Genomic DNA, 12,594 nt, shown 5'->3' on the forward strand with positions numbered 1-12,594 from the left:
TTAAAATTGACCGACAAAAACGTAAACAACTTTCACTTTTTTCGGGTCTGTAAAATTGAAGATAAACGGTTATTAGTTTGTCACATTTTTTTAGTGACGTTGTGCTAAAATATATATTTTTATTATTTTAGATCTAAATACCTCCAGGAAAATTATTTAACAATTTGTAGCAATCTGTTGTGTGCCCAATGCGAAAAGCCTGAATTTACAGTTTAGCGCCAATTTAACCAATTAAACTTAATTTTTTCGCGCTTCGCGCGTCCGACAACAAGCTTCACTATTTTCAAGTTGTCTCAGTGATATTTAATTGAAAATGCCGAATTGCTTTTCATAGGGGGGCGAAAGGCATATTAAAATTAACTTTAGGATTTTTTAAGTGTTTCAACAATTTGATTAAATTACTATGCTTAACAACATCTTTTTTGTATCAGGGACAAATACTTCTAGAAAAGAATGTGTTCTGTGATTCAAAAATGCAAACACAGTGTCAAAAAATCCACAAAATAAACATAAAATCGTTATCGAGCCAGCTGATTATGAAGGTGCGTAAAACTAGAGTTACAACATAACACGAAATAATTAATGTGTTGTTTCTGCAAAATTTAAAAGTTTGATTTTTCCTTCTTTTACAGATTTCAGATATCATTTGCATAAAAAGAACAAACTACTATACTGCCCTGCAGACTACCTACATCAGAACAAATAAAATCCAAGTCCTTTAATGAACATTTTTAATCACAGTAACAGCGTCTTCCTGTGTCAAATGTTGTAATATTCCATATTAGTGAACATAACAGGTAAATCTCTAATAGTGGACTTTAACCACCGAAAGTTTTGAAATCACTAATTTAAAACAAACCTGCGGTGTCGGTTTGTTTAGCTGGAAACTCGATTCGATTCAATATTCAATAAAGTTTATCCCTATGCAAAAATCATTTGCTTTGCTTCAATAGACTAAACGAGATATATTAAAGGTCAGGTCTTCAACTGGAGCCATAGCTTTTAAGAAAGCTATAATAAACTATTAAAAGTGTAGCTTTTAACAAAATTGAAATGAAACCGTAGGCTATGTGTATTTTTTAAATACGAAAATACGCAAAGGTTTGCACTTTTTGCAGTGAATTTTGTTTGACCAGCAGTTTCTCCCTTTCAAACATTATATCCACCATTCCACCTAAGTAATCTAAAATCTACTGATATAGCGCCACTGCGTAGAACGCGGTTAGAAAAGGTTGTGAACCATGTAGGCTAGGCTACCAGCCTATATTTGTATTCTCTTATGCCGGTTGTTTTATGTATCGAGAGAATTGACTTATAACTTATAATAGCCTACTAGAAATGTTTTATCGCAGTAATTTCCTTTTATCACAATGGAAATATTAGATTTTCAATTTTATTTACATTTTTTTGATTGTACAAATTTGATATTTGTTCAAGTCATATTTATTAAATATACTGTAGCTGCCAGGCATTATTAATTTTTTCGTATTTGTTGTTTTTGTGGGTTTAAATAACCCTTAATACGATACCTTTAATTTCATAAAACTAAGTATTAAATAGTAATATTTAAAAAAATAGAAATGGCCTATTTTACAAAACTGAACAACACTATACACCAAAAACATGAGCGGTTAAATTTTAAACTAGGGCCTATATGTTGTCCGTTGTGTATTGAATGTATTTTTGACTGATCACTTTTAAAATTGCAAAATGACATGGTTATTTCAAGCGTGAACAAAACAACAAACTGGAAATTACAATTTTCTAAGGACTTTGTGGCCCATTGCTTCGAAAGATAAACAATACGATAAATCTGACACCGTGGTAATTAAGTTTTCACTTATTTCAGAACTTTATTCTTATTACGGCTTTCACGACCTATCTTTACTTTTACGTGGTTTGCTACGTTGTTGATATTCAACTCTCGAATATTGTAAGGATTTTGTGTAAATAAAATGATCTGTTAAAGCACCGGGAAACTTGTTTAAACCTGAATATTTGAAAATGCTATTTGATAACCTCTTCCATATAAACCGCTTTCATAAAGGCTGTTAGAACCAGTAGGCCTAATTTAGATGAATTTTGTATTTTCTTATGGAAATCCTAATTTATGCATAAGCATTCAGCTAGATTTCACGTTTAATACATCATACATTGAATCTCGTCGAACTTTAAGACAATAGATATTTTACAGCAAGAAATGTGATTTAAATATTTAATTTCTATGTTGATGACGTAACAATGTCACTGTTTTTCTTCTAATTTCGCAAAATATTGGTAGAGGAAAGCACAGAAATTTAAGCTTAAAGTTTTTAATTGTAAATTTGTTATTCATTTGCTAGATATCTCTGTTGATTAGTCAGATTAAGGGCGCTGGTCGAGAGTCATACCACAGTTAATAAATCAACCCACAAGATTTGGGTTAAGGTGCGAGTTAGCGTTTCGGTGTGAGTGGGCCAATTGTATTCACTGTTTAATAATAACACTTCACCCACCTAACCCAAAAAATGTGTTTTGTGGTAGGATTCTAGACAAGCGTCAGATTAAATTAAAAACTTGGGAGCCTGTTAATATTACAGTTGTTTTTTTAGTCAATTTGATAAACTGAAACGGAAATTTAGCCTTGTATGTTTATATCCAAGTTAATTCTGGATCCCTAACAATTTGTGAGTACGTTTCTTGTGTCTAGATTTCCTTATCTCTAATGTAAAAGCAAGATGCAATTTGATTAAGAATGTTTTTGGTTTATACTAAAATATAAACAATGAATACCTGTATTATGTTTATGTGGAATTTAAATTAGAGTCTTCCATGGTCGTGTATGACGTCATCATCGACTTTGTTTTGTTGTTTTGTCATATTGTTGAACTACTTTTACATGTTCAGTGTTGTAAACAAGCAATTTTTAAAGGAATTTAAGCCATTTTTAAACTAACTTGAGTAAAGTCAAATTATTTAAAAAAAATAAGGTAATTCCAAGTCAATTTCCTGTTATCAAAATTAAATGTTAATTGATTAAAATTGGTAAACGTATTGAATTACTAGCAGTGGTGGGATTCAGCCGGTTCGCATCGGTTTTATAGAACCGTCTCACGAAATTTTATGAGATCAGCAAACCAGTTAGCATTAATGGTTACGGTCAATGGATTTTTGCATCTTATTCCAAAGATTGGTTTTTGGGATCCAAGTACAAAAACTAATACAAACTAGTTACTGTACAGGAAAAAACTGTATAAACAAAAGCGAAATATGTTTCGCGCAATCCTTTAAAATTCCCCATGGACTCCATGGGTTTACGAACCTAGGATGAAAAGCACGTGTGTTACACAGCAATGTAATTCGGTTGAAAAATATGCAAGAAAACGCAAAATACCCAAAAGGTAGTTGGAATGTTTAGTGTCTTTGTGGGACAAATTTTTCGTTGGAAACAACAACAAATCCTCTCAAAATGGACCTAATACTAAAGAAATACAAACGTTGCAGTTTATCCTGCTACTGATACATCATGTTCTGTGGTGATAAATTAAAAAAAACAGATTGTTGTGTACCGTGCACGTTTTTTTTTTAACGGACAAGTGACATCGTTAAAAACCGGTATCGGTGCCCGCAAAAGTGCACGTGTATAACGGTTTACGACTTTACGTAGAAATTGTCTATGAAATCGGCATTCGTCGAACTTTGATCTATAAAATCTAATTAGGCCACCGCGTAACTTTCTTTACAGAGCGTTCGTCGTTTTTTATCTTATAATGATTTTTTTATACGCGAGACAGTATTATAACATTGTCAGGAATTAAAAACAGTAACGTGTTCACTGCACCGATACTCAATGCTTTTTGGGGGGTTGGTTGATGTTTTTTCTTTTGATTTATTCTTTTTTGCTAAGCATACGTGTTAATTTTTTTTTTTGAAAAACTAAAAATGTGTTTCAAGTATAGCCTATGTTTGATTTTTGTTTGCCGCCTGTTATTCTTATCTTTTGTCAATAAGTTTAAAGAGCATAAATGTTAGCTGGCTTACTTGCTTACTTCATGTCTACATAACCAATTCATTACTTGTCAATTTGTTCAACTAGGCCTAAATGTTCCTGATCTTTCTAAAATCCTTTTTGGTTGGGTTTAGGGAAGAGGTTCACATAGCTATTTTGAATTACAATTTATTTAGGATTGGGTATGTTTGTGGTGCTTTAACATGCCATTTTATTTACACATAAGCATTGCAATGTGAAATGGTTAAATATCAAAAACTTAGGACACAAAAGCAGAGAATCGTCAAGCCAGCATTAATGATTATATTAAATGTTCTGAACATAGAAAATTCACCGTTAGGTTTTTTCCAATACAAGGGTCTGAGAAAAACTCAAAATCAAATTTAGCGTTCACGTTTAGTTAATATGTAATTTAGCATTTTAGAAGTGTTAAATTTCATAACAAACAAAAACAGAATATATAATATGTTATTATAAAAAATAAAACACAATATACCCTATAGTTTAAAATGTAACCATGATTTTCACTATCCATTGTGTTGTTTAAAGTTTTATAAAATCTATGTATTTAAAAAAAGATTATTTATCATTTTAAGTTTTATAATAGAGCATATCAGGTTAAGAGTGAAAAATTAATTAAAAAACAATTAATACGACTTGAACAGTGAATCAAAAGTTACAATCAAATTAGACACAAGTTAAAAAATCAAATAATTGTCTACACAGAAAAAAAAAATCATTAGAAGAAGTATTTCTTATATTAGGTTATAAGTCAATTCTTTCGATACACAAACTATCCAGTAAATTGTAATCGGTCTTGTTCAAAGATAGTATGGAAAATACGATAACCACTGTTATAAAAATACAAAATAAAGTACAGTTGTTCTAAATCGTTTTCACCTTGCGGACCCATTTTGCGTCCTGTAGATTTTAAGGAGCTCAAATTGTTTATACCAAGAAAATAAAAAATAAAAAACTGTAATTGAACTGAGGTTTTAATTTAGGAGACTTGTGTTACCCGGTCGGTACATTTTTTTAGGAAATCAATTAAAGAAAAGATGCGTTGCTTTAAAATTTCTTCACTAATCCCCAAGGCCTCCGCCAGCTTGAGAATCACTGATATAATATGTTGAAAATATTTCGTTATATTTTTCCTTGTCAAAGCTACTATGGACTTGAACTAGATATTACCCCGTTTTTAAGCGCGATTTACATTTTTGTGTAGACGTATAGTGTATGATTTTCAAATGGACGTTTAAAATGTCACAAATATAGAAAGATTTTTTTTGCACTGTTTTTGTTTGGGACACTTTTGTTCTTTAAACCCGTGTCTTTGAAAAAGGCAGAAAAAAAACGATTTAAATTATTTTATTCCAATTTTTGTAAGTTTGTGTACAGCTAATACTTGTCCAGTATTCTTTATAAAGGGTTACAGTGTTTTTGTATGGGAAACTTTATTAATTTTTGTTTTTTTTCAGAAGTTCTAAACTTTAAACTCGTGTCTTTGGAGTTTGTGTAAAGCCAAATACTTGTCCAGTATTCTTTATGAAGGGTTACTTTGTGTTTTGTTTAATTTCGTCGTCGTTTCTTGTGAAGATCAGAATTGCGGTGTTGAGATCATTGACGAATCTTTTCTGGTTCGGAAGTCGGTCAATGAACACGTGGTCGTCCAAACTATCCCATGCTGCACAGTTAAAGACAATGGCGAAATTATCGCTTAATGAAGTAAACAGAATCGTCTAAAAGTACCTAAACCGGTCGAAGTAAGAGCTAAAGTTGTTGGAAATAAGGCCTAAATGGACAAAATAATGCCCAAATGTAAAGAGAGAGTAAGGGATGATCGGGAGTCATCTGACATTGGATGTTTTGGTGTTAAACTAACGCATTTTAGTTGGATCGGCGATTACGGCGCCTTGAGCACCGCTGTGTTAGCATTGGGTTGTTTTCCGTGTTTGGGGTTAGTGGTGGCTAATGGTCGGGGTTATTATACGACTATAGGTAATAGTCCTGTTTTGGTTTTATTCCGAACTGTGTTTTATTCCAATGTTGATGTGTTCGATTTTCGGTCTTCCCTTTGGCTGGTGGAAGTCCCATTGGCCGTCTTAAAATATTTTTGTAAGACCGTAAAATCAGAAGATAAAATAATGTATAACGTCAAATTTTCGGCGCGTTTAACCCTAAATCGAACATTTTTGTTTAGGCAGTCTGGGATTTTGCTTTTGTTGTCTAGTGTCGATCGACATAGGTTTCGTAGGTGTGCGCCCAATTGTATTAGCTTTGTTGGTGTGCCGCAAGTAAAAAAGGTTGCGGAGCACTAGACTAAATGGAAATCATCTTTATTAAGACCTTTCGATACGAACTTGTTGCACACCAACACATTCAAGTTGACTTATAAGTAACTCAAAGCGTTACTTATAAAAGGTGGAACGCAATCATTTTGGTTTGCCGTACATTATTAAGCTACATTAGGCCTACAGATCTGTGCATAGTTTACTCAAATCATACAAATACGTGTACAACTATGTTGTCTAGCTCTTAAGTGATTAACAATAACAGCTTACATATAATAGTACACGGTAAGTCCTTAACCGAATCAGTTGATTGATTTGGGAAGCTTCATATTGTTACTCGCTTTATTAAGTTTTTTGATTAAAGGACACTTACCAGCAAAATCGCCACAGCGTTCCCTGTCGTAGTAATTTGTGGTCGCGGATCCAATACAGAACTTGGAAGGGTCAACTTTTCCGTCAATTCTGAAATCACGTTTATATTATTAACATTTCGTACAGCGCGTTTAAATCTTTTGTTTTGTCTGAACAAGAAAAAGGGCACGGCTATTTAAACTATGTGTAGTTAACTTTACTGTGGTTTGAAAACAATAGTAATCTAAATTAGCAGGTATTTTGCAGCGCGTTTGAAAATAAACTTTTGAGGTTCTTAAACGGTGCGTCGCAACGCCATGGTGCCTCGTTTTACTTTATAAAGGGTGACGAACAAAGATAACATTTCGTATTTTAACTTAAAGGCGGGAAAAAAATGCTGGCAAATTTTATCAACCCCTGGTGTATGCCTTTAAAAGCGTTGCTGTAAAAAACAAATGCAGCTATTGATTTTGATTTATTTAAAAACGAACAAAAATTAAAAATGTTATGAACAATATGATCGCTTGTTGATGCGCAAGTCTAACAAAATATTTATGAAGGCGCTGCAAGAAAATCAGTTAAGGAACTGCTGCCTTAATCTAATATATGTAAACAAACAGTCCATATCCGCGTGGTAAACGTTGGGATGTTTATATATATGTATATATATATAGTACATTGTATAACTACGGAAGATAGGCCTAATCAGTTCGCTGTGAATGATTTAAATCGTGTCCAACCTGAGGCCTAATGGGGTTTGCCTTTACCAGTTGTAGTTACATTTAACCAAAGGAGCTAACCTGGATGCAATGAATGTTACATTATGCCTTTGTGCTTCAATGGCCATCCTACAAAGTTTAAGTTTATCTTAAATTGCAAGTGGGCTAACCGGTCGTTAACTGTTGATTTACCCCTATACCATAGGAGGGGGAGGGCATGGAGAAGTAATCGGGCTCAGAAGCATATACCCTTTGATTTGACCAGTTAAAGCAGAATTTAAGATTTTCATTGTTACTTATAAGACATATCCTTTGCAACGTTAGTTTACGTACACCAATTCGTAAGCAGAGGGGAGGGGATGGGGCTTACAACCTCGGCAAATGGTTACGCTAATAAGCACAAATAAAGTTAAAATGCTAGCAGGATAATTGCCGTTAGTAAACCACGTTAATCGTTCTCAATCTTTTATAAGTTAAAGCTTAAACAAAACTAATATTTAGAGCCTCAACACGAGTAATATAAAAATAATATGCACCAAATTGAAAAGACACAAATTAAGCGGTTCTTGACTTACTTAATGCCAGGGCACATTGCATAGGGATACCCAAGAGTGTCGTATGCTCGGAACTGTATATAACCAGGGGTGACTCCGCTATGCTGAGAGTAGGAGATGTTCCCCTTTATTATGTTGACGGGGGTGAGTAAAGATGGCGATGGTTTGCGGAAGTTTCGAATGTCCTTGATGTCTGAGTTTACTGTAGGAGATGGTAGACAGGAAGACTTCAGATAATCAAATGAGGATTTCGTGCAATAAAAACTAGCCGTGGTAAGGTTCGAACTCACAACCTCGGTTATACCGGGACCGTCGCTCTACCAACTCCACAGGCTCAGCGGGAGCAAGTCGAGAAACAACCAATTGCACCGTTGTCTGCGGCATCCTGTTGGTATAACTAGCCTGTGGTGAGGTTCGAACTCACAACCTCGGTTATACCGGGACCGTCGCTCTACCAACTCCACAGGCTCAGCGGGAGCAAGTCGAGAAACAACCAATTGCACCGTTGTCTGCGGCATCCTGTTGGTATAACTAGCCTGTGGTGAGGTTCGAACTCACAACCTCGGTTATACCGGGACCGTCGCTCTACCAACTACACAGGCTCAGAGAGGAGCAAGTCGAGAAACGACCGTAGCACCGTTGTATGCTGCATCCAACTGATTTATGTCAGCCCCTTCAAAGGCTCCCGGTGTACTACGATATGCGTTCTGTTATCGTTTGTCAGTACAACTTTTTAATGGTCAAATTGCAGTTGTACATGTTTTTGTATGAATGTTTCAGTAGGATATTTCGTATAATTGAAGTTACGGCATAGCCGGCTAAGGTTATTGTGGTGCTATTTTAATTTAAAATATTCATATTGGTTCGGCCATAACCTCACCCTTATATGTTAAGATTTTAATCACAAATAACACGGGCTGTAGCTTGGATAGTATATTTGCATTGATTTATTTAGCTTTTAACAAACCTATTGTGTCCACGATTGCTTTCACAAAGTTATCCAAATCAGTCGTCGTAAAGGAATAACCGTTTCGTCTGCGAACAAAAAGTACCTGGTAGTCAGTATACAGTATACATAAGTTGAAAAAATTACCCAAGTAAATGAATTAATTTGTAAGCATATGGTAAACACATCTTTTGCATAAGTCATATTTCAATAGTTTGCTCCACTTTACAAATAAATCTTTTTTTGCTAACGTATTTGCGGCACACTAACAAAACAAAAAAAATCGCGGCACAGGTTCTACAAAAACATTAAATAAAACTTGACAATCGCCTTTAAAACAAGCCATAAGGTAAATGGGTGCCTCAAGTTTAGCAGTTATATATAACAGATAGTAACGCATGCCTATTTCTAACACAAATAGGTTGTGGCAAACACACACAGTTTGAGAACCGAGTTGTACAGTAGATAGGAATATGTGTAAACATACTTGGTTAAAAGGGTGTATCCCACTAGGGCGTTCTTTGTTCCACTGTATAAAGATATTTCAAACGTGAGGTTTGGGTGTTTGTAATTGCTTGTTCGCTGGAAGTTCACATGTGATGCTGAATTCCAAATCTGCGAGCAAAGCGCATAATGTGAACAACTGAACATGAAGGTTTACTTATAATCCAAATTGTCTCTTTTAGGCATTATAGTTGCGTACATCTAGATTCTAGAACTCGCACCGTTTATTAAAACAAAGTGATCATATTTAGATCATTAAAAACAATTCCAAGTAATATTAAAAAAGCCTCGACACACTTTATTGTAAGCAATGTTTCGCAAAGCTTTAAAAAAACATAAAGCATGAAAATGGCTTTTCGGTGTACTAATAATACGTAAGCCGTTATCGTTGGTCAAAAAAGCAGCTTCAGAAGGGCTAGATCTCAGTTGTAAGCACACATATATGTGTGTACATATGTTTCATTGTATTATGATATGATACTGGCGATCCCCTTCATTATGAAGTTGCTTGTACTAACAGATTGAGCAAGCATTGGCGTATGGTTGTTTCTCGACTCGTTCCCTTCTGAGCCTGCATAGCTCAGTTGGTAGAGCGACGGTCCCGGCTTGACCGGAGGTCGTGAGTTCGAACCTCACTGCAGGCTAGTTGTTTTTCTAGTCTGCTCTGCTTGCATCATTGATCGACAGATTCGGTGAGTCTGCAATGGCTTTTCGGTGTACTAATAATACGTAAGCCGTTATCGTTGGTCAAAAAAGCAGTTTCAGAAGGGCTAGATCTCAGTTGTAAGCACACATATATGTGTGTACATATGTTTCATTGTATTATGATATGATACTGGCGATCCCCTTCATTATGAAGTTGCTTGTACTAACAGATTGAGCAAGCATTGGCGTATGGTTGTTTCTCGACTCGTTCCCTTCTGAGCCTGCATAGCTCAGTTGGTAGAGCGACGGTCCCGGCTTGACCGGAGGTCGTGAGTTCGAACCTCACTGCAGGCTAGTTGTTTTTCTAGTCTGCTCTGCTTGCATCATTGATCGACAGATTCGGTGAGTCTGCAATGGCTTTTCGGTGTACTAATAATACGTAAGCCGTTATCGTTGGTCAAAAAAGCAGCTTCAGAAGGGCTAGATCTCAGTTGTAAGCACACATATATGTGTGTACATATGTTTCAAAGCATGAAAACTATTTTATTTATCGAGTCGGACAGAATTACTATTCGCTTTAGTTCAAATTTACTTCAGAAGTCAAAAACGTTTCAGGTTCGGTTACGGTTTCGGTAAAATTATCCCAAAACTGGTTTGTAAAGTTCCGGTTCGGGTTCAGTTCGGTAGTCTGGTTGGAGCTATTTCACTTACCTTTCTAGGCGCGATACTAAACATAACAAGGCACACTGAGGGGTGGGCCGATGGTTGGTTGTAAACTTGAAATCCACGTGCGTAGTAATATACCTCTTTGTACGTGGAACTTGCGTACACAGTGGAGTGATATCCACTAACGTTTGATGAGAGTGTTGACTCAACCTAAACACCATTCATGTAATTAATTTCAGTACAATTTCGACATATTGGATGAGGTCCTTAAACGAATAGATAAAGTATCAGCCCAACATTTTTCAAAGTTTTCATGTACCGGTACTTTTGATCTGATTTTTTTTATGACTTTTCGTTTTGATTAATTGATTGTACCTTGAGTTTTAATTGGGGGTAATCAATTTACCTGTTTGGTGTTTCAGGCTTTTTAAGTATTTTTGTTTAGATAAAAGTCTTAAGTTCCGCGAATACATTTGGTAGTGTTTCATAAACTCTGGGTTTATTTGTAAGGAGTAACTTTGACATTTATAGAATATAGTATTTTTAAATAAATAATAAAAGTAGTATTAGCCTGCCAATATGAGAGTTTAAAATACCTTAGATGGTGACTTTTTAGTATTGTTTTTTGTTTAATTGATTTTAGTTTTACAATTTAAAAAGGTTAATTAGGCTATACCTGATTGATGTTTCTCGCTATGTGTGGTACCCTTACTTTTAACTTGAATGTAGATGGACGTTGATACACGGTGTTAATTGAAGCGAGAGTGACGAACGGTTGCATGGCAAGACTGCTGATGTGGTAAGACATAGAGTCGCTGAAAAACAAGTTTTTGTAAAGCAAAATGCACGAACATAAACTAAAGCAGCTGGAAAAAATCACAGAAATGATTTCGTTTATGCCAGAGCTGCGGAGTCGGTTGAAAATAAACGTGAAACAGACAGTCCAAAGTCTGGCTCCGACTTTTCAGCCTGTATTCCACGGTAACTAAAACAAAGTGGATATTTCGCAATCCACTTATAGGGGCGTCATATATTTCCTCCACACACAAGCCACGTGGTTGGTAAAGATGATAACCTATGTGGTTTTCTGCCTTTACAATTTACAGTTTTCGGCCTTATCAGTTTCGAAATTTTGTACTGCGCATGCGGGCATTTTTTTACGAAGTCTTACTCGAGTTCCGAGCCGGCTCTAGCAAAATAAACCGATTCCGCAGCCCTAATTCGTGTATGGTTACCTAAAGGAACAAGCAAAAGAAGTCCACTTACGTATAAGACTTTCCATAGGACATGAGAGTGTACGATGCCCCGTCCAAGCTGAAATATACCTGCAACGTAAATACGTACATTATTCAGCTACGAAGTAAATGACGTTCAACTTTTAGCAAAAACGGTTATCAGGAATCAAAACTGTCATCTTGTAGAAAGTTTTAACGACGATCGCCTACATCACTAATAGGAAGTTCCGATAATATCGGATCGTAGCCGATACCCGATACCAAGTGGTAGTATCGGTGCTCGTCCGATAATATCGGATCGCAGCCGATACCCGATGCCAAGTGGTAGTATCAGTACTCGTCTTACACAAAGGTAGTATCATCAGTGTCCATCCTATACCAAATTGATATCGGAATTTTATTGCTTATTTGTACATAGTTACGACGCTTCTTTTTATCTAAAACATCGGTAACCCAATCGGAAATAACCAGTTGTTACATTAGTACATTTCAATTATACAGCTAAGGGTATAAATACAACTATAAAGGTTTTTTTTTAACACTATTGACCTTTTGAATGTACGTGGACTAGTTTTAGGGGTCCATGAATGCCTAATTAAAATGTTATTGTAAAAATAAAAAAACGTAATGAATTTGTAAAAAAACTTTTAAATTAAGAAACGCTATGGCGTGTTCTCCTTCAATGCACTTAACCT

The 12,594-nt window shown here is 35.3% G+C and overlaps 2 non-coding genes across 2 annotated transcripts; both read left to right on the plus strand.

Moving 5' to 3' along the window:
• Positions 1–9,922: 9,922 nt before the first annotated feature.
• Positions 9,923–9,997, plus strand: Trnaa-ggc (transfer RNA alanine (anticodon GGC)). Its single transcript has one exon. It is a non-coding gene; the product is annotated as a tRNA-Ala (tRNA).
• A 280-nt stretch (positions 9,998–10,277) lies between these two features.
• On the plus strand, positions 10,278–10,352 carry Trnaa-ggc (transfer RNA alanine (anticodon GGC)). The gene has a single exon. It is a non-coding gene; the product is annotated as a tRNA-Ala (tRNA).
• The last annotated feature ends 2,242 nt before the right edge of the window (positions 10,353–12,594 follow it).

Source organism: Ascidiella aspersa, chromosome 3, assembly GCF_963924565.1.
Source record: "Ascidiella aspersa chromosome 3, kaAscAspe10.2, whole genome shotgun sequence".
Taxonomy (NCBI): Eukaryota; Metazoa; Chordata; class Ascidiacea; order Phlebobranchia; family Ascidiidae; genus Ascidiella; species Ascidiella aspersa.